This window comes from Sus scrofa, chromosome X (genome assembly GCF_054392235.1).
Source record: "Sus scrofa isolate SSC_HxYL_T2T_F1_AM1 chromosome X, Sscrofa_HxYL_maternal_Yorkshire_Landrace_v2.0, whole genome shotgun sequence".
Lineage (NCBI taxonomy): Eukaryota > Metazoa > Chordata > Mammalia > Artiodactyla > Suidae > Sus > Sus scrofa.
Window position 1 is genome coordinate 7,958,264 of NC_139401.1, and position 20,842 is coordinate 7,979,105.

At 47.5% G+C, this 20,842-nt stretch overlaps 1 long non-coding RNA gene across 39 annotated transcripts in view; it reads left to right on the top strand.

The window, feature by feature from the left end:
• The window catches only part of LOC146394456 (uncharacterized), a 541,612-nt gene that overhangs the window by 12,904 nt on the left and 507,866 nt on the right, over positions 1 to 20,842 (top strand). For all 39 annotated transcript variants that reach the window (XR_014835052.1, XR_014835051.1, XR_014835048.1 and 36 more), the window contains exon 2: positions 1,748 to 1,840. This is a non-coding gene — a long non-coding RNA (uncharacterized LOC146394456). The remainder of the gene's footprint in view (positions 1 to 1,747; positions 1,841 to 20,842) is intronic.

Genomic DNA, 20,842 nt, shown 5'->3' on the forward strand with positions numbered 1-20,842 from the left:
TCAGGGCCGCACCCGTGGCACCTGGAAGTTCCCAGTCCAGGGGTCGAATCGGAGCTGTAGTCGCCGGCCTTGACCCCAGCCACAGAGACTCGAGACGTGTCTGCGACCTACACCACAGCTCACAGCACTGACAACGCCGGATCTCAACCCATTGAGCGAGGTCAGGGATTGGACCCACGTCCTCATGGCTGCTAGTTGGATTTGTTTCCGCTGCACCACCACGGGAACCCCCAGTTCAATACCGGCATGTTAAGAGCTTATTAACGGTCTCCGTAATCTGTAAGTGTCTTTACTCAGCAGTATCAAGTGGGGATACGCTACGCGCCTGTTGCGTTTTCACAGGCCCTTGGATATGCTAATGAATGAGAAGGTGGGCCACTGTTTAATGAGAGAGAAACATAGCTGTGTAAGCCTTCTATGAAGGTGGTACCGGTGATACAAGAGCCTGCCCCACCCAATCAGTCCCAGGGTAAGAGCAGCATGACTGCTGAGCTGAATCCTGCACAGTGGGCTATCCGAGGATGGGTAAAGCATTTAAAATTGCACAAATCAGATAGTAATTATAAGGATGCGATAGCTCTGTACGATGTCAGTGGTATCTCGGTTTATCATGGTGAGCATTTGATTTTTTTTTTTGCCATTTCTTGGGCCGCTCCCAAGGCATATGGAGGTTTCCAGGCTAGGGGTCTAATCGGAGCTGTAGACGCCAGCCTATCCCAGAGCCACAGCAACGCGGGATCCGAGCCTCAGCGTCTGCAACCTACACATCTCACCGCAACATGGGATCCTTAACCCACTGAGCAAGGCCAGGGATCAAACCTGCAACCTTATGGTTTCTAGTCAAATTCGTGAACCACTGAGCCACGACGGGAACTCCATGGTGAGCATTTGAAATGTAGAGAAGTAGTGAATCCTTGGCTTGGGTACCAGGAAGTAACTCGTTCTGAAGGTCCGTTTTACTTCAAGAACAAACTCACAGAAAAGGAGATGAGATTTGTGATGTGGGAGTGGGGGTGGGGCTGGGGGAGGCATGGATGAAGGCCGTGCAAAGGTTCACCCGTCCAGTTACACGATAAATAGGTCCTAGAGACGCAGTGTGCCACATGACAAAGCTACTGAACGCTGCTGTGTGTTACACGTGGGAGTTGTTAAGGAAGCACATCTGAAGCATTCTCATCACAAGGAAATGTATTCTTTTTTCTATTTCTTTAACGTTGTATACATGTAGATGAGACGATGGATGGTCGCTAACCATATTGTGGGCATCATTTCACGATATATATACATCGCATCATTATGTTTTTCATCTTAAACGTCGCACTATGTGTCAGTTGTATCTTAATAACACTGGGAAGAAAAGTACGTTAAGCAGGATTGTATCACCGTCCCCAAAAAGCCGGGAGCTCCTTTTTGGGGGATCCTCTTCCAGAGTTTAGGGTATTTGATTGACTGTCCCATAGAGGAGCACCTGGTAGCTATTTGTAAATTGAGTTCTTTTTCTGTGCGTAGCTGCTAGGTGAGTCTCGGTGTGTCCGAATCATACCTACCTTTGAAGGGTTGCGGGATGGTACAGAAGGATGGCATGCACTAGGCGCTCAATGAATGTTCACTGCCGATGGATGGCAAGAGGTCTGACGGGGATTGATGCACAACTGGAAAATTTGAGTTCTGGCCTAGAAGCAGACAGGTGTGCGTGCTGAGCCGGCTTTTCCCCGTGGAGCTTGCTCATTCATTCTGTCTCTTCCAGGAGGTCTTCAGCAAGGTGAGGTTCCTCTGACCAAGAAGCCGGCTGCCCAGATGCACTAAGCACTAAGCAATATGCCTCCCTCGCATATTCCGGGTGAGTACTTTGCCAAGCACTGTGTGTATTTGCATTTTAAAATTTAGATGCCTTTCTTTCGGTCAAATCAGTTTGATGTAACGTTGCCCTGTGTGCATATGTATTGATATATGTACATGCATGCACACACTCATGGACTGGAAGTTGAAGTGACATGGCTTCAGGTAAGTCAGCATTTGTTTTTTCTGGTTTATGCAGACTGGCTGGTTCAAATCCAGGGTCGATCACTTATAGCTGTGTGTCCTTGGGAAGGTTTCATTACTTCTCTGTTCCTTAATTTATACATTGTGGACAGTGATTACACCTAAATGATAGAATATGCATGAGGCTGAGTTAATACATGTAAGGAGCCTAAAATTCTGTTTGTTGCATTACAAGAACTCTTTGACTAGTGCATTGTTGTTATCCTAAACTGTCACAGTATTAACATTAAAACGTGTAATTTACCAGATCAAATAATCTATAAAATACTTGTCAGTGTGTACAAAAGAATAGTGATTATGCTTAAAATTTAAAATGTTTCTGAAGCCAAATGAGTTAATCCATGCTGAGTATAGAATGCCTTTTATCACATAATAACTATTTTATTGTTATCATCCTTAACCATGATTTTTTATATATATATATATATATATATATATTTTTTTTTTTTTTTTTTTTTTTTTGCTTTTGAGCAGCATACGGAGGTTTCCAGGCTAGGGTGTGGAATCAGAGCTATAGCTGCTGGCCTATACCACAGCCACAGCAACGCCAGATCCACAGCTCATGGCAATGCCAGATCCTTAACCCACTGAGTGAGGCCAGGGATCGAACCCGCATCCTTATGGATCCTAGTCAGTTTTGTTAAACTACTGAGCCACGAGGGGAACTCCAACCATGATAATATTAATATTAGGAGTTTCTGTTGTGGCTCAGTGGGTTAAGGACTAGACGTTGTCTCTGTGAGGATGAGAATTTGATCCCTGGCCATACTCAGTGGGTTAAGGATCTGGTGTTGCCACAGCTGTGGCATAGGTTGCAGATGTGGCTTGGATCTGGTTTTGCCATAGCTGTGGTGTAGGCCATAGTTGCAGTGCTCATTTGACCCCTGGCTCAGGAACTTCCATGTGCTGCAGGTGTAACTATAAAAAGAAAAAAGAAAAAAATTAATATTAAGAACATTTAGATTAGTAGATCCAACTTTTTAAGTATTTTAGTATTTTAAAATAGTTTGCTATTTAGCTTGTGATTGTTTTTAGTGTTTTCAATATGTTGAAGATGTGAATTACTAAAATGAGGATGAAATTAAATGGTTAAAGTGGAAATGCAGTAATTTGGCTAGCTCTTCTCTCTAGATGAAAAATATATCCTGAAGAAATTCAATTCCTTGGAACCAAATACATTTTAAAATTCTAATTCATTTTTCTTGCAATTTATAGATCTAGCATTATTAAAATATTCATATCGTTGAGCTAATGAGGCATAACAAATTTAATTTGCAAAACAAAGATGACAGGAATAGAACATGATCCATAATCACTTTTTTCTAAGCCTCATGTTGTAGGCACTTCATCAGAAAGAGAGAGAAATCAGACGTATTTTATAACTCCGTAGAACTTTGCAGATAAACTCTTGGAAAATTGTGGAATAATAGAATTTTGGAACAGAACGTTTTGTATCGTTTTCACTGTTTCTCATTTGAGTAGGGTGCAACCCCACTGTGCTTGTCAGGGTTGTTTGACACGTGTGGGGAGTGCATTGTGTTGTTTGTCACCAGGAAGTCTTCATTCCACAGTGTCATCTGATTCCGTGAAGGGGGAACAGAAGAGGGGTGGGTAGAGAGAGCCACGGATCGCCTTGCTGGTCCATGGCCAGCTCCAGTGCAGAGATGGCCATGGCGGATCCATGTGGTGGGCAGAAATGGCCAGACACTCCTATGATGACCATACTCCACTGCTGGCTGGAGCTTCCCGACAAGGGGAGGGGGGCTCCCTTTCAACCTGGGAGCCCATCCCAGGGGGCTGCCCGCTAGGTGTCCTCCTCATACCTGATACATAGGCTCTTCCTCAGAGGTGGCTGCGAGTAGCCCATCTCCAACTCTGCAGCCCATCTCCAACTTGGTTCCTAAATCCAGCTGAGCATCCATCTAGAGGCTGTTTGCCATGGATACCACAGATGGCCAGAGTTCAGCACTGGTACACGGCTGGACCATCTGAGTTCGTAGCATCTCTTACGGGGAGATTATTCTCCTTTCCTTCTGATTTTTCGGGGGAGTGTGCAGAAGGAGGTCGGCAAGGAGCTCAGGGGGTTTTGCTGTGATAAAGCTTGTCTGTTTGAAGGGCCATTTAACTCTGCCTAAAGCAGGGGTTCTTGTTTTCAGTTCTAGTAGTAGGGGTGGTGGTAATTACAGCAGGAGGGGGAGAGGAAGAGACGTAGCAATAGTATTAATAGGAATAATAATCATAGCTAATGCTTCATGGACACAGTGATAAGGTCTGCCGTATAAAATCTTATGCACTACTTACAAGAACACTACAGAGCAAGTATTGGTATTATTTTCATTTCAGAGATAATATATGCAGAGGTTAAATAGACTGATACATGAAAGAAGTGGAATTTCAGACCCATGTGCTAGGATTCCCCAAGCACCTGTTGCTGTTCGCTACCATTTCAAATCTAGATGTGGGTTTGATTATTCCACGTGCTTATTGCATAATGTGCCTCGTACCTATGTATTTAATTATTGTTAGGCCTCCATTTGCTCACCTGTAGAAAGTCAAGAATAACAAGAACCAACCTGACTTTGTCATGGCGTTAATGTGAGAAAAAAAAAGGATGATGTTGAGAAAGGGCTCTATGAAATGTAAACTCTTCATCGGTAATGTTGGTTATTATCGTACTGGTATGAAATAGTCTGCGTTCTGGAAAGGAGAGTGCCATGCCTTTATGCAAGTCTGACTGTAGCAGGGCTGGGAGATTCATTCTCAGGAATTACTATGATCGCAGAAATTTGAGAGCTGGAAAGGCTCTGGAGATGATCCCGTTCGGTGGTTCTCAACGCAGCTACCTGTTTATTTCTTTTGGGGGGAGCTTTTCAACATTGTGGATGCCCAGGAGTCAGTCCATTTCCAGAGATCCTGTTTCACTGGTCTGGAGGAGGGCGTAGACATCTCAGTGTATGTACATGAAAACACATGTGCATTTGTCCATGTAAAGTGTACATACACATGCGCGTGTGTGTATGTGCTTGTGTGTGTGTGTGCGCACGCATGCATGTGTGTATGCTCCAAGGTGATTCTGATGTGTAGTCAGGAGGCACACATGACCAAATAAACCAACCGGCTTCTTTCTGGTAACTGGGATGCTCATTGGTTTGCCCAGGACGGTGACAGCCAACCTCTGCTGCCCAGGGTCCCAGCTGATAAGCCCACCCCCTTCCCCTCTCGTGTGTCGTGGTCTGGATGATAAATTCTCCCTTCCTCTGCTGATGAGGAACTGAGGCATTGGGAGGCTCTTTTCCTTCCGAAAGAAACTGCATAGAGCGTCCACCTTGGGCTTTCAGGGGTTCCCTTGGGAGTCATGTGGAACATGTGCCTCCTCCTTCAAGAGAGAATTTCTTCATTTTGCTAGGATCATAAGACCTTTTTTCTTTTTCTTTTTCTTTGGGTTTTTTGTCTTTTTAGGGCCGCATCCGCAGCATATGGAAATTCCCAGGTTAGGGGTCGATTCGCAGCTGTTGCTACTGGCCTACACCGCAGCCATAGCAACACAGGATCCGAGCCACATCTGTGACCTACACCTCATCACATGGCAACACGGATCCTTAATCCACTGAGCGAGGCCAGGGATCAAACCCACATCCTCAGGAATACTAGTCAGGTTCATTACGGCTGAGCCACGACGGGAACTCCAAGAGCTCTTCAGTAGAGAACTCCACTGTGTTGCCACGTAACCCACCTGAGTTTTGCGATCCCGAGATCTCCCATCTCACCTGAATCATGGATGCAAACCACCTTTCAGCACTGTTTCAGTTGCTGCAGGCACCTTCTCTGGAATGCCAGCCATTGCAATTGAGGAAATGACATTCGGAAAACAGATGACCCGCTTATCAACCTTCAGAACTTATTCTCCGAACACCATGCAGGGCAGTGTGGCCCTTGCTGGACAGGACATCGCTGATGACAACGTCTGTGAGACCTCTGCCCAACAGAACATTTGACGTCGACCGAGAGATCTGACCTGTCACTGCTTGGACAGCCGCTGCTGCCAACGTCGGTGGAGACTTTCTCGGCCAGTGTCAAATCTGATTTTGGCATTGAGGTCGGCGTAACTGAGCATAAACATGCCCCTGAAGAATTAGGACACTTCTCAGCGAGTCGTCTGCCTTTTGGGGGTACACAGGAAGTCTGTATTCAGTACCCATGGGATGCTGTGGCTGTGACACGTGTTTTCTGTGACAGTCATTTGCATTTCTCCTCATCATTGGGCGTACCGTTCCGCTGACTCAATCAGAAGTGCCCATCTCGGAAGATGAAACACTTCCATTGAAGGACATCAGAGGGGAATAAAGGACAGTGGACGTTCCTGTCCCCCCGCATTAATGGCTTCACCGCCTCGGGGGATCCAGGGGATGTATGACACCCCAAAGATGCAGTGTTGTCCGGGAGACTGCAGTCCTCACGGTTTTATTTGCCACACATCGTGGGTGAAAGAGACGGATTTGACCTTCTTTTGCAAGGTTCAGGAAAACCCTTTGCAAAATATGCTGATGCTTTTCTTTGATTGCAGAATTGCATTAGTCTCACTACTGATGGTAGAAGTGTGTTGGGCTGGTCCACATGGCTCCTCAGCACACCGTGGGCTCCTGTTACTCAAAAAAAAAAAAAAAAAAGTATAGGGAGTTTCCTGGTGGCCTCGTGGTTGGCGACGTGGCATTGTCACTGCTGTGGCTTGGGTTCCATCCCTGGCCTGGGACCTTCTACATGCCTCGGTGCAGTGAAAAGAAAAAAAAAAAAAGAAAAAAAAGGAAAGTGTAATTCCTATGATTAGGATTGAGAGTCCAGGAAAATTTTACCCTTGCCATTACCTGATTTGAAAAAGAAAGGTCGTCGGATTTCCCCAGACATTGTTTGAGGAAAGTCAACAAACAAAAGCGTCATTCAGGTTTCTTTCCTGATTCTTCTGAGACAAGCGGGGTGTCCCATCTCTGTGTTCTTAGTGCTCTCTGCACATCCCTTTATCATGACCCTGGGCCTACCGCCCTGGAATTCATTGTCTGCAAGTCTTTCTCTGGTTCTGGACTGGAGAGCAGAAACCACGTCATACTTCTGTTTGCACCCCCAGCACTTAGCAAAGAAAGGAATACATACTGGCTGTAAAAGCCCTGAAGAAACCCTTGAGCGGATTACTGACTGGCCACAGAATTGGAAAGAAGCTTGAGTACCCAGTCAGGAATCGTGTGCTTGGCGAGGACACCGTCAGCGAGCTCTGATGCTTAGGCTGAAATGCTGACACGAAGTGAAGCAGCATGGAAACCAGGCATTTCCTCTGGATAAGGAGTGTAAACTCTTTTCAGTATTTGGAGCGGATCGACTCCTGATTCTAGCAGCCTGGTAGAAGGAGGGAGGTAGGGAGAGCTTATCAAACAGCTGGTTGGGCTCACATGAATCTATATGCGGTTTTCTGTTTGTTGGTTTTGTGTGTGTGTGTGTGTGTGTGTGTGTGCTGTGCCTGCAGCCTGTGGAAGTTTCCGGGCCAGGCATCTAACCTGCGCCACAACAGTGACAATGCTGGATCCTTAACCTCTAGGCCACCAGGGAACCCCTGAATCAGTATGTTTTGATGCCTCTACTGCAGATGCTCAACCAGAGGCACTGATCAGGGCCCACTTGGAGTTAATCTGGTCACTGCGGAATGCCTTTCAAAATGGGAATACCCCAGGCTTCATGGATACACTTTCGGGAATAGTGTGTTTATGGGATCACCCAAGGATGACCTGATGCAAAGATTTTAAGAAGTCCTGGAAAATTCTGGCTTGTTACCTGGGAGAAAATCACCATGTACATAAAAATGAAAGTAATTGCTAAGTCCCCTGTCACCTGCTTTCCAAAGAGGCAGGCCACTTGTCACCCTCAAAATGAGAGTGCTTTGAGCCTTCTTAAGTTCATTATACTTTCAACACCTCCCTTTCTTCCTTTCTTCCTTCCTTCGTTCCTTCGTTCCTTCCTTCCTTCCTTCCTTCCTTCCTTCCTTCCCTCCCTCCCTTCCTTCCCTCCCTCCCTCCCTCCCTCCCTTTCTTCCTTCCTTCCTTCCCTCCTTCCCTCCTTCCCTCTTTCCTTCCTTCCCTCTTTTGCTCTTTCTTTGGCTGTTTTTTTACGGCTGCACCTCCCACTTGCAGAGGTTCCTCGGCCAGGGATTGAACCTGTGCCACACCTGCAACTGAAGCCACTGCAGTGACAACACTGGATCCATAACCCTCTGACCCACCAGGAAACCCCTCCCCACATATTTCTGACATGAAACTCTCCGTTTCTGAGCCAATGCATCACCTACATGGTGAAGAAAAAGAGCAGCATCTGGAGTTGGACTCTTGAACAGGAAGCTGACTTTTGTAATATGAAGCAGCTACTGATTTCTCTGTGTGCATTCAGAGGAGCATAAACCACCTGGCTGAGTTGAGTTGTGTCTATCCATAAAACTCCAGATGGCCCCAAGACACCCGCTATGCTTACTAATCAAAAGCACTGTCATCCACGTACCGGCTTAATACACAGATTGACAAACGCACGCAGTTATCGTGGGACTAGGGAAGGTTTATCACCGTGCCAGCTCCCACGCCTTTACAATTCGTAATGTCTACAGACCACTTTGGGTATTTTTCTCCAAGAATAAATCAGTCCCTTTAATCTTGTTATCATCGATGCATCGCCGAGGTATTTTGCTCTGTGCTTCTACCTGTTTACAAGATGAATGCAACTCTTCTTTTCGGATCGCAAACCAGCATATGATGCAAGAACCAACTTGCAACTTGAGACTCCTGGAAATCCCATCACACAGCCATCAGTGTTTTCAGTAAATGAATAGGAATTTGGAACTATGTTGCTGTCACCAAACCAGATCTTAGAGAAAAATTTCCCTGCCATTGGCCCTTGGCGGTGTTGGTGTTGACCGCTGAACCTGGCCTTGCTTCAGAGATCTCTGTGCCTTCTGCTTGAAGGAGGGGAGATGGTCTCTGCTGTTCTCCACCGTCCCCTTTAAAGGAAATCTTGCAGTAATGAAGTCGACGTGTATCCATGAGGACACGGGCTTGATCCCTGGCCTCACTCAGTGGGTTAAGGATCCGGTGTTGCCATGAGCTGTGGTGTAGCTTGCAGATGCGGCTCAAATCTGGCATTGCTGTGGCTGTGGTGTGGGCCGACAGCTGCAGCTCCCATTCGACTCCTAGCCGGGGAACCTCCATATGCTGCTGGTACAGCCCTAAAAAGATGGGGGGGGGGAGGGAAATCTTGCAAATAGTCCACTTTACAGTTTATACCAGTAGCAGTGACTTTTTTTTTTATATGACTTGCATTATGGCGGCTATATTTTTCTGAATATTGAAAAATGGGAGAGTCTTGAACATGTAATAACTTTGGACAGCATAATATATTATGCATAAGCTACAGTGGAAGAATAATTAATCGTCTAATACATTTCATCTGAATATTGTTTGTCCAATTATTTTTATATTTTGGTTCTTCTTTGTATTCCTTAATCCCCCTCCAAAAAAGATGTATTTTAGGAATAGGTAACTCTGACATTGACTAGTTCTAATTATCCAAATAGACACTTCTGAGATGATTTTTAAGATGAGGCCCTAAAAGGAAAAAGAAGAAAGTTAGCTTTTGACTTTTGCACAAGCAATTGAGTTACACTTCCCAGGAATAAAACTTTTTTTTTTCAACAAAATGTACATCCTAATAGCCATGATATGATCAATTCCAGATTTCAAAATGATGAGGAAATCAGTATATTATTATTTTTAATTTATTTTATTGAAGTATAGTTCATTTGCCATGTCGTGTTAATTTTATTTATTTATTTACAATGTATTCTATTGACGTATCCTTGATTGACAATGTTGTCTTACTAGGAAATCAGTATTTTAAAATCATTTCAAGAAGCATTACTTTTAGAGCTGCCTGTAGTATTGATAGTAAATACCTTTCTACAGTAGAGAACTCATTAGAATCAGTTTTCTAAATGGCTTGATAGGAGACTACAGTGATTTTGTTGCTGAAATTCGGCCTCTGTCTGCCGGTGCTGAATTGAATCGCAGAGGCAGAGTTTTGGGTAAAGGAGAAAAAAATAGCTGTATTGATTTGCTCGGCAAAGGAGGGTCACAGCGGGCTAATGCCCTAAGGACTAAGCCCCCCATTAGAAAGAATTGTGAGGAGTTTTATGGTAAAAAGGAGAAATACGGGGTTTCAGATAAGGATTAGGATTGGGGCAAATACACCTCCTTCTTTCTTTGAGGGGAATCTTAGTCGTTGAAGCGGGCGTCAGGAGATCTCACTCTGATTCTGGTGGGGGTCAGCTGGGTTATTGCCGAGAACAACAGTCCTGGAGAAAAGGGTCTAGTGATCAGAGATGAGAACAAACCAGGGAAGCTCCCGAAAAACATCATGTGCTCTTCATCTTCAACCCACAGGCCATTAGGCTCAGGGAGCCTCATCCTTAGCTCACAGGTGATGCGTTTAGGGCGCAGTAAAGCCACGGAGAAGGACAAGGAAGGACTCTAAGCTGTCCTAGACGGCTCCTCCCTGGTTTCTGCCTCCCTTCCCTTCCCTGATCAGCACCTGTCTGAACCTGCCCCTGGGAACTCAGAGAAAGTCAAGGAGGCTGATCGAGGCCCATGTCCTAAGAATAAGAAATGGGGGACACAGAAAGGCTGGTGTGTCCAGGAGCCCCACAGGGCCGTGTCCAGTTTGAATTGCAAGACCTGGGAATGTGCATCTTCAGCCCTTTAATAAGATTCGAGGAGAGATGTGGCTTCCTATCTCTAGAAACCTGGTTTCTCACAGTAATTTTGAATATTCTTTTGGGTTTCACAGACCTGTGTGTTCTGCGAAGTTCAAGATTACAGATAGAGCTTAATACAAATTGTTGCAGTATTTGCTGACTCCCTAGGGCTATTTGTCCTTGTCCCAACTGTCAAGAAACCATCATAGCCTCTTAAGATCAGGGCGCTGCTCATGCTCCATGAGGGTTGTGGCAGCCCCTCTCGGGCCTGGGGTCTGACTTTATTCCTGCCCTGCTCTGGGCAGATGGTCCACCTGCTCCAAGTGGTAAGGGGACCAAAATCTTGTGCCTGTAAACACAGCGTCTCTCTCATATCTCTCCAGGTATTTCTGTTATGTTGCAAGCAATGTCTGCCAGCGAAATCGCATAGAAAACAGATGGCAAACATGCATGTGTCATCAGGGACTTGCAAATAAACACTGATGAGCTCCCACTGTGGTGCAGTGGGTACAGAATCCGACTGCAGTGGCTTGGGTTGCTGTTGGGGCACGGGTTTGATCCCTAGCCTGTGCAGAGGTAAAAGGATCTGGCATTGCTATAGCCTCAGCGTAGGTTGCACCTGTGGCTCGGATTCAGTCCCTGGACCAGGAGCTTCCATATGCCGCAGGAATGGCCATTCAAAAGCCAAAACAAACAAACAAACAAAACCCGCAGCAACGAGGTACGACTACACAACTGTCAGCAGGGCAAGATCCCTAACACTGACAACACCAGATGTTGGTGAAGAGTGACAGGAGCTGTCATTCACTGCTGGTAGGAATGCAGAATGGTCTGGTCCCTTGGGAAGACAGTTTGAAAGCGTCTCAGGAAACTAGTGCTCTCATCATACAATCCAGCAAGAGCGCTCCTCAGTGTCTGTCCGAAGGAGCTGAAAACTCACATCCACACACAACACCTGCACATGGATCTTTATAGCACCTGTATGCACAATTCCCACAGCTTGGGTGCTACCAAGATGCCCTTCAGTAGGTGAACAGAGACATGCCGTGGTGTATCCAGACCACAGACCAGTGTCCAGTGTGAAAAGACATGCGTTATCGGACCACGAGAAAACACAGAGGAACCGGGAATGCATATTTCTGAGTGAAAGACGCCCATCTGAAAAGGCTCCAAGGCTGTGTGGGCCCCACTCTGTGGAGACAGTAAAAAGATCGGGGGTTGCCGAGGGTTGAGGCTGGGGAGGCAAAGGGCGAGGGATGAAGAAGCAGAGAACGGAGGGAAAGCAGGGCGGTGGAAAGGCTCTGAGTGATACTGTAATGTTGGATAAAAAGTCTAGAGCCACAGCGTGTCCAGCAGCAAGGACGAACCCCAGCATGTATGGACGTAGCCTGATGACATCCTGTCTGTGTGGGCTCGTCGGTTGAAAAACGTCTCCCCTCCGGTTGATAGTGGAGGAGCCTCTGCACGTGCAGGAGCTGGGTGTTCATGTGACATCTCTGTACCTGGCTCTCCATTTTACCGTGAACCTCGAACTGCTCTCAGAAGTCGTCTGAACAGGAGTTCCCGTCGTGGCGCAGTGGCTAATGAATCCGACTAGGAACCATGAGGTTGTGGGTTCGATCCCTGGCCTTGCTCAGTGGGTTAAGGATCTGGCGTATTCGTGAGCTGTGGTATAGGTTGCAGACGCGGCTTGGATCCCACGTTGCTATGGCTCTGGTGTAGGCTAGTGGCTACAGCTCCCATTCGACCCCTAGCCTGGGAACCTCCATATGCTGCGGGAGCAGCCTTAGAAAAGGCAAAAAGACCAAAAAAAAAAAAAAAATTGTCTGAACAAAAACAAACAAAACCGGTATAGAGTGGTCATATTGTGATGCAGACCATCCAGTGATTTCAAGAGGTTGGAACCTTAATTTCTCAGCATTAAAGGCAGTTTGTTGCTCTGGTGGTTATAAAAGTAAAAACACCTGCATTCTTCGTGTTGGTTTCCTGCACCGTCTCCTTGGAGACATTCTGGCCCTAAGCTCTTGTGGGGGTTATTTTGTGAATCTGCCTGGGTGTCCTAGATCCAGAAACCTGCTTCCCGCCTGTCCCTTCCAGGCCACACCTCTGGCCTTTCCCTTGGGTTGGTTTTCAGCCACACGATCAGCCCCTTGCTGTGTCCTGGCCTGAGTCATCATCTCCCAGATGCTAGACCTTGCCAGGCGCCTCTTCCGTGAATTTCTGCTCCTGAATCCCCAGGAACCCCTATTCCCTGCTTGTGGCCCAAACGTGTGACATTTAAATAATGTTAGGAACAGTTTACACAGTGCCCCCAAGGAGCCAGATATTCCACTAAACACGTAGCCATTGCTGCATCATTTTTTCTACCCTACAACCTGGGCAAGAGGTGGGTCGTTATTTCATCCCTTTTGAGATCAGGAGCCTGAAGTTTCCTGACGTTCAGTAGCTCCCCCAAGGTTCTGCCGCTGAGAGGGGAACCAGCCTGAATCCGAGAGTTATATAACTCCAAAGCCCCTGCTTTTGGTCAATATGATGCCTCTGGGCTGAGAACTCTGCTTTTGTCATTGGCTCTCTCCCCAGTCTGATGGGGTCTTGGCCCTTGGCCCCGTTTGCAGCAGCAGCCCTGTGTCTGTGTGCCGAGCTGCTCCCTCGTCTTCCTTGCCTGTGTGCTCTCCTGCAGGCCTCATTTGCACACGTGGTTCCCTTGCCCTGACTCCAGTTCTCCCTCCACTGCCCGCTTTGTTCACCTCACCCCAGGCGGCCTGTGCAAACATCCCCTGTGCCGTGCAAGGCTTCCTCTGACACCTGCCAAGCCTCATCATTCTGAGTCCTCTTCTGTCACTCTCTGCATCGACTTGGGGTTGCTTTCAGGTGTGACTCTGCTACACTCTGGGTTCCTTGAAGACAGGAGAGGGTTTCATTCATCGTTGTAGCTCCAGGATCACCCCAACAGGGAGACCTTGATGAGTAATGCGGTAATAAATACTTGCCCAGAGTATTCCCAGGTATTCCAGGGTCCTGCCACTTTGATCCCCAGCCCTGTTTGACTGTAGTTCTTACTGTCCCATCTCTGTAAGGTCATGGCATCTAAGGATGTCCCTTCAGTACATCTTCTCCACTCTCTTCAAACGGATGGACCCAGCATCCCATCGTGTGTGCTGTGGATGCTCTGCATCTTATGGACAGTTTGTCTTCAGAGCTTTTGTTCATGGGACCCTCCTTGTCTGCAAACCCTGGCCCTTCCTCCTCACCCCCCATCCAATTCCACGTGTCCTGCTTTTCCGTCATCGTCTGCCTCAGCACCCTCTTTGCTGTGCTTCCCCAGAAATGTTTCTCCGTGATGTTTTTCCCCTGTCACATGATCTTCCGGGCACGGCCATGAGACCTGATTGTGTCTGGTCTTCTGCATTCCCAGAGAGAGAGAGCCTTGAGATCAGAAACACCTGTTTGTCTTCCGCCCCTTGGCGTAGTTTTTATCGGTGATGGTGCTGTGCCCCACATTGGTCCTTCCGTAAGGCCCCGTAAGTGCGTATTCATCATCTGGAGGGTTATTAGAAGACCTGTTATGCTCATTCTCTGTCTTTCTCCTCCTTTTATTCCCCTTTCCATCCATTCGTCTTCCTCTTCTCTTTTTAAGAATTTATCTCTGATCTTCAAAAAAGGCGGAAATAAACATTTTAAAATAAATAATCAATTTGGACCTCTTGCTCTGGTGCAGCTGGTTAAGGATCCTGCGTTGTCACTGTGGCAGCGTGGGTTCTATCCACAGCCCAGCACAGTGGGTTAGGGATCTGGCATTGCTGCAGCTGCGGTGTAGGTCACAGCTGCAGCTCAGGTTTGATTCCTGGCCCGGGGAACTTCCATATGCTGTGGCTGTGGCCAAAAATTTTTTTAAATGTAAATAAAAGTAATTACAAGGTAGTAATACATAACACCAGTAATAGCATAGCAGTTGGTGTGCCCTCTTTTCGTGGCCCTCTGAGACTTTCTGTCGCCATCTTTCTTCACCTGCCGCCCTCCCACGTGTCAAGCGCCTCAGCAACTGTGTGTTCAGTTCTCCAGGGTCACGAGTTTTGTGGTGTCGCTGCCTTTGCACAAACTCTTCTCCTGGCTGAGCATGTCCTCCTCCCTCCTCTGTCTCTCTCGCTGGAGTCTCCCCTTCGGGGCTTTGGACCAGCTAACTCTCCCTTTGAGTTGGCATCTCAGTCTGTGCCCTTCCTGGCTGAGGCGGAGACGGAGATGCTCTGTCCCTTCTGCCTGCTGGAGCCTCTGTGCTCACATTTATCGACTGGCTCACCACTGCTTCTTTCCGTAAATGTTTTTAATATATGACTGTTGATTTACAGATTTTGAATCTTATCCACGTAGCACTATGTACCTACTCCGTCCCGGCCAGGAGGCAGTTTCTGGAAGGTCTTTCCACCTGGAGACGTGTATCAAAGACTGGGCTGTTTATTTGGCCTTGGGCTACTTGGTGATGGAAGAGAAGTGGCTTGCTCTCCTGAACAGTAAGCACAGACGTCCACATCAATCATCGTTGCTTCAAGAATTCCTATTTTTAGCAAAAGCTTTCCATTTTTATGAGTTTGCAAGCGTGTGTCAGTGAGTTAGTGACTTTCACCCAAACCATGGTGAGAGCGCTGGTCATTTCCTCTAGGTGTGCGCTGGTAGAGTCTCATGAGAATGGGGTCGTCTGGCTCCTTCTCAAAGCAAGTCTTTGACAGAGCTGTGCAGCGTTCCGGTTTCCACAGTTCCCAGGGCTGTGATTCGGTGCAAACCCAAGGTGAGCTTCGCCGAACCGGCAGTGGACACCTCAGTTTTTCCTTCCATCTGGTGTATGGCCTGGGCATGTCTCTCCAAAGGCACATTCCCTCGTTGGTAAAATAGAGCATCTCACATCCTAATCTTACAAGATGCTTTATAAGCCTCAAGCAGAATAAAAACGTCAGGATTTAATAACATCTAGTGAGTCAGATTTATCTCACTGCGTCTTCCAGTATATATACCTCAGCTGCTAGTTATTATTCTCAGATTCTTCTTTCTTCTTTCTCTTCTTCTTATCCTTTCCCTTTCTTCCCTGGCCTCCTCATCCTCCTCTTTCTTCTTGTCTTTTGCAAGTGTTGCCTTCTTGTGACCTCTGCTCTCCTGGGCCCAAGGGTTTTTCTCTGTACTGCGTGAAGGTGCTCCCTGCAGTAGGGGACTTTAGGGATTTTAGTCAAATACTTTTTTGTCTGGAAAAGAAAACTAAAAGGTACCTTGAAAGACAGCTGACACTTAGAGGTCGCCTGCCCATCTCAGAAGGTGTTCCTGCTGCTTCCTGCTCCATGATTCTCTTGACCCTCAGCCCAGCCCCAGCAGGTGGGCACAGCCGGCTTTCCTTGGCTGAAAGGAGTGCAGCCTGTGGGCCGCTCTCTGCCCATCACACCCGCAGCCCGAGCAGGAGCCCTCCCACCTACCTACATTACATTTCCCCACTTGGCTGCACCCAGAGGCGTCTGGGGTCCCTGGTCGGGAAAACAGAAACCACATTTCAGTCTGCATGGACGGATGGTTGGACATTGGCCCCAGATCTTTTCGTGGGAACCAACACGTGACCTAGCTGTGCCCTTGGCTCTCTTCTGTGCTCTTGGGTCCCAGTAATTTATGCTGGCTCCTCATCTTGTTACTGTTGACAGGCTTAGTACTTAGTCTAAATAACAAGAGATTCTCCAAGAGAGAAAAGTATGCTGACAGCCAGCATACTAATTCACGTTCTTTCCTTTTTCACATCTGTTTGTTTTGGAACTGACATTTGCGTGTGAAATATTTCTCTGTCTGAAAGTACAATACTTCTCTTTAATTTCCTTCAAGGTAATGAATTCTTTCCAAGGAAATGCTGTTTTCTGTGGGGCCTTATTTCTGTTCTCTCTGGCACTGCTTGACAATTTATTCCCAGCCTCTTCTTCAGTGAGGACAGCGCTTTGCCACAGGGTCTCCATGGGTGTTTTTCCTGCAGATGGCTTTTCCCCTCTTAGCTTCATTTCTCGGCAGTGAGTGTGCTCTGTACATTTTCATATGCATCTCATGGTTATTTGATTCACTTCGTGAACTGTGATCGTCATTAGATGAACCTTCTAGATTTGCTCTTTGCACCACGTGTGTGTGCAGCCACGTGGGAATTCTGTGGACTGTCTGACACGAGTGAGGCTGGTGGACACCGTAACGTTGGTTTCCATATTTTTTCTAATTGTTCCCCAAAACTCATAAAACATGTGTGTTTAATATTATCTTTTTTTTTTTTTTGGTCTTTTTAGGGCTGCACCCATGGCATATGGAAGCTCCCAGGCTGGGGGTTGAATCAGAGCTGCAGCTGCAGGCCTACACCACAGCCACAGCCTCAGCCACATGGGATCTGAGCCACATCTGCAACCTACACCACAGTTGACAGCAACACCGGATCCTTAGCCCACTGAGCGTGGCCAGGGATCGAACCCGCATCCTCATGAATACCAGTTGGGTTTGTCACCACTGAGCCATGATGGAAACTCCCACATCGTCTATTCTTATTTTTCTCTTTTGAAAGGTTTTCTTGTCTGTTTGAAAGGACACGCGCCCTCGTGAGTCAGTTTCTTGTGTTTAGGTCTTTCATTCTCTTTCTTTTGAAAATATAGCCAACAGACTTTTACGGATGTTTGGTTGGAAAATAAAGCCCTAGATTTAACAGAGATATAGCAGATATCTGAGGATTTGAAATATTGATGGCTCGCTGCAAAGAGCAGCGGTTCTAGAGTTGACCAGTTCACTGATGACAGCTTTATTTTTTTTCCCCTCTGATTTCACACAAGACCTGCATCTCTAAGGGCTCTCAATAACGTAGACAACTTTACAAAATTATTTGCTCCCCAGCAAGGAGGTAACATACAGATATACACACACACACATGTATATACACATACATGCATGTAAATACACACACACAAATGTATTATACATACCCGTATATGTATGTGCACATCAACCCCTGCATGCACGCATATCCCTCACACGTGTGTGTGTGTATGCGCGTGTGTGCATATGCACTTTCGGTGGTGACGCAGTCAGCCTGCAGCGTATCTAACACAGCCGACAGTAGGATCTGTGTAGGGGGGAGGAATTGCTGAAGGGAAGAAGGCCAGAGGAGTCCCCATCATCACACCCCTTTCTAGTTAATCCTAGGACAGGAGCGGGTATAAACCTAAGCGGTGGGACCGTGGGTAGCAAGGGCTTTTGGGTAGCTTCCGTGGTAGAAGTTGCCCTTGAAGGTTAGGGAAATCCGTCACAGTTCAGGCAAGTGCAAGTAGAAGTTGAGTCTACCCGGGAGACTGACAGAGGCTGGCGGGAAGCGTCCCCACAGGCCCTTGTCCACAGCAGCCAGCCTGGACCTTGGGCACAGTCCCAATAGGGGAGTGACTTGGAAAGCCGAAATTAAAGCACAGTTGTGTCAACAGGATTGCCTAGCTGTAGTTAGACTCATCGCTGAGCAGGTTTTTGTGGGTTTTTTGTTTGGTTGGTTTGTTTTTTGTCTTTTTAGGGCTGTACCTAGACGTTCCCAGGCTAGGGGTCACGTTGGAGCTGCAGCTGCCAGCCTCCACCACAGCCACAGCAACGTCAGATCTGAGCTGCATCTGCCACCTACACCACAGCTTGCAGCAACCTGCATTCTCATGGATAATACTACTAGTTGGGTCCTTAACCCACTGAGCCACAGCAGGAACTCCCATTGCTGAGCAGTTTCTGAACATTCTTATTCTATGTGTGTGTGTGTGTGTGTGTGTGTGTGTGTGTGTATGTGTATCAAAACGTATTCACTGACAAAAAGCACTTTTCACAATGAGGGTGACAAAAAAAGAAAAGTAACACACAAGTAATTGGTCGGGTTCACTTTGAAGTTGAATTTTCTGTTATTTGGGGGTGAGGTGGCCTTTCTCTCTGAGCCGACGGTGGATGCGTCCTGCCACCAAGCTGGGGAGACAGGGAGAGCCCTGGGGTCTGTGGATGTGGGTGAAGGGAGAGGCCGGGACTAACAGACATGAGGGTAGAACGTGTGGATGGTGCTCGGTGGCCCCGGGGGAGACGGGTACCACGGGAGGGCTGGGCTTGACCAGGTCGATGGTGTTGGCCTGTCAAGGATGCCCAGGTGGCTGGCGTGGTAGCACACACCTGAGTGCCCCAGGTGGGACGAGGCAGCTGGAAACAGAGAGATGTGAGCATCTTGGGATGTGGAATGGATATGAGGTGGTGTGCGACGTGGGTTGGTGGCTCGAGAAGGCGGCTGCTGGGAGATGTGAAGGTCTGTGTGTCAGTCGGTGACACTCTGCACGTGGATTTGGCTGAGGAGCAGTCTCGGGTCTCAGTTTGCGCCCGTCAGGGCAGAGGTGGAGGGATGGGAACACGCTGGGCCAGGCTGAGGAACTAGCTGCATCTGGCCCCACGCAGGGTAACCTGCAGCCTGACGTCCTGTTGTTCTCACAGGTTCCACTGCTTCGCTTCTTCATAATTTTTATGCCCAAAGAAAATCAGGGCATATGTCAAAATAATGATCTGATGTTTGATCCGGAGTGAATGCAGCCTCTATTTTCATGACTTTTTGTGGGCCTTTGCCATCTTTCTGAGGTTCACGATTCTTTTTTTTTTTTTTTTTCTTTTTAGGGCCGCACCCACGGCATATGGAAGTTCCCAGACTAGGGATCGAAGTGGAGCTGTGGCAGCCAGCCTAGACCACAGCCACAGCAAGTGGGATCTGAGCCGCATCTGTGACCTACCCCACCGCTTACAGCAACGCCAGATCCTTAACCCATGGAGGGAGGCCAGGGGTCAAACCCGCAGCCTCATGGTTCCCGGTTGGATTCGTTTCCGCTGAGCCACGATGGCAACTCCCCGGGTTCAGGACTCTTAGTGCAGTGTCTAAAAGTCTGATGTGGCTCTTCCAGCTCCGCAGCACAAGCTGGTATTGCCAGTACACTCTGATGCAAGAAGGATAGTCTAGTGGAAAGCTGTTGCAGGAGCAAGTCAGAAAACGTTGAGAGGGACAGACCCGTGTGCTTACATGTAGCATTAAAGATACATTCCACGGGAGGCTGCAGAAGCAGCTCTCAGAGTGCTGGGTGGCTTGTCCCCGGCATGCTTTGGGGAGGGGCTGCAGTCGTTTCCAGCACTGGTGTGCAGGGACGTCGAGGTCACTGGATTTGAGTTCTGTGACACTTAATGACCATTCCCAATCTCTGACATCCAGCAGCATGCTCGAATGGAATTTAAAAGAAGCCTTTAGGCGTCGGCTATTCTGTTGGAACAGAACTTCCAAGTAGGACTTTCAGTCGGCTTTTTCTCCCTCACATCCTGGGGAAGCAGGATCTGCCCTCCGGTCCCCCTGGGGCATGTGGGACGTGTGGTAGATCCCGCTGTCCCCACATGGCCGAGCCCCGTCGGCCACATGTTTTAATACTCAGGTGACACAGTGCCATCCTGACCACCACCCGCCTCACCTTTCTCTCTCTCGCCTCCCGTGTGTATCTTTAGTGAGGCAGACATGGCGATAGCCTAGATTTCAGATCCAGTAGATAGCAAGGACAGGGAAATGGGTAACTTGTAAAGTAAACTGCAGATATAATCAAATGCAAAATCATTACATGATTGTACCTTCTTTTTTTTTGGTCTTTTTAAGGCTGCAGCTGAGACATATGGAAAGTTCCCCAGCTAGGGGTCGAATAGGAGCTGCCGCTTCTGGTCTACACCCCGGCCACGGCAACCCCACATCCAGGCCGTGTCTGTGACCTACACCACAGCTCATGACAATGCCAGATCCTTAACCCACTGAGCGAGGCCAGGGATCAAACTCACATCCTCATGGATCCTAGTTGGGTTTGCAACCCGCTGAGACACAACAGGAAGTCCCTAAAATGATTGTCCTTTTAACGTGAGGATGTAAGTGGACTAGCTGTCATGCTTTCTAGTTAGTTCTAATAGACTTTTCATGAGCCGGGAAGTTACAAAACAGTAGTTACAATG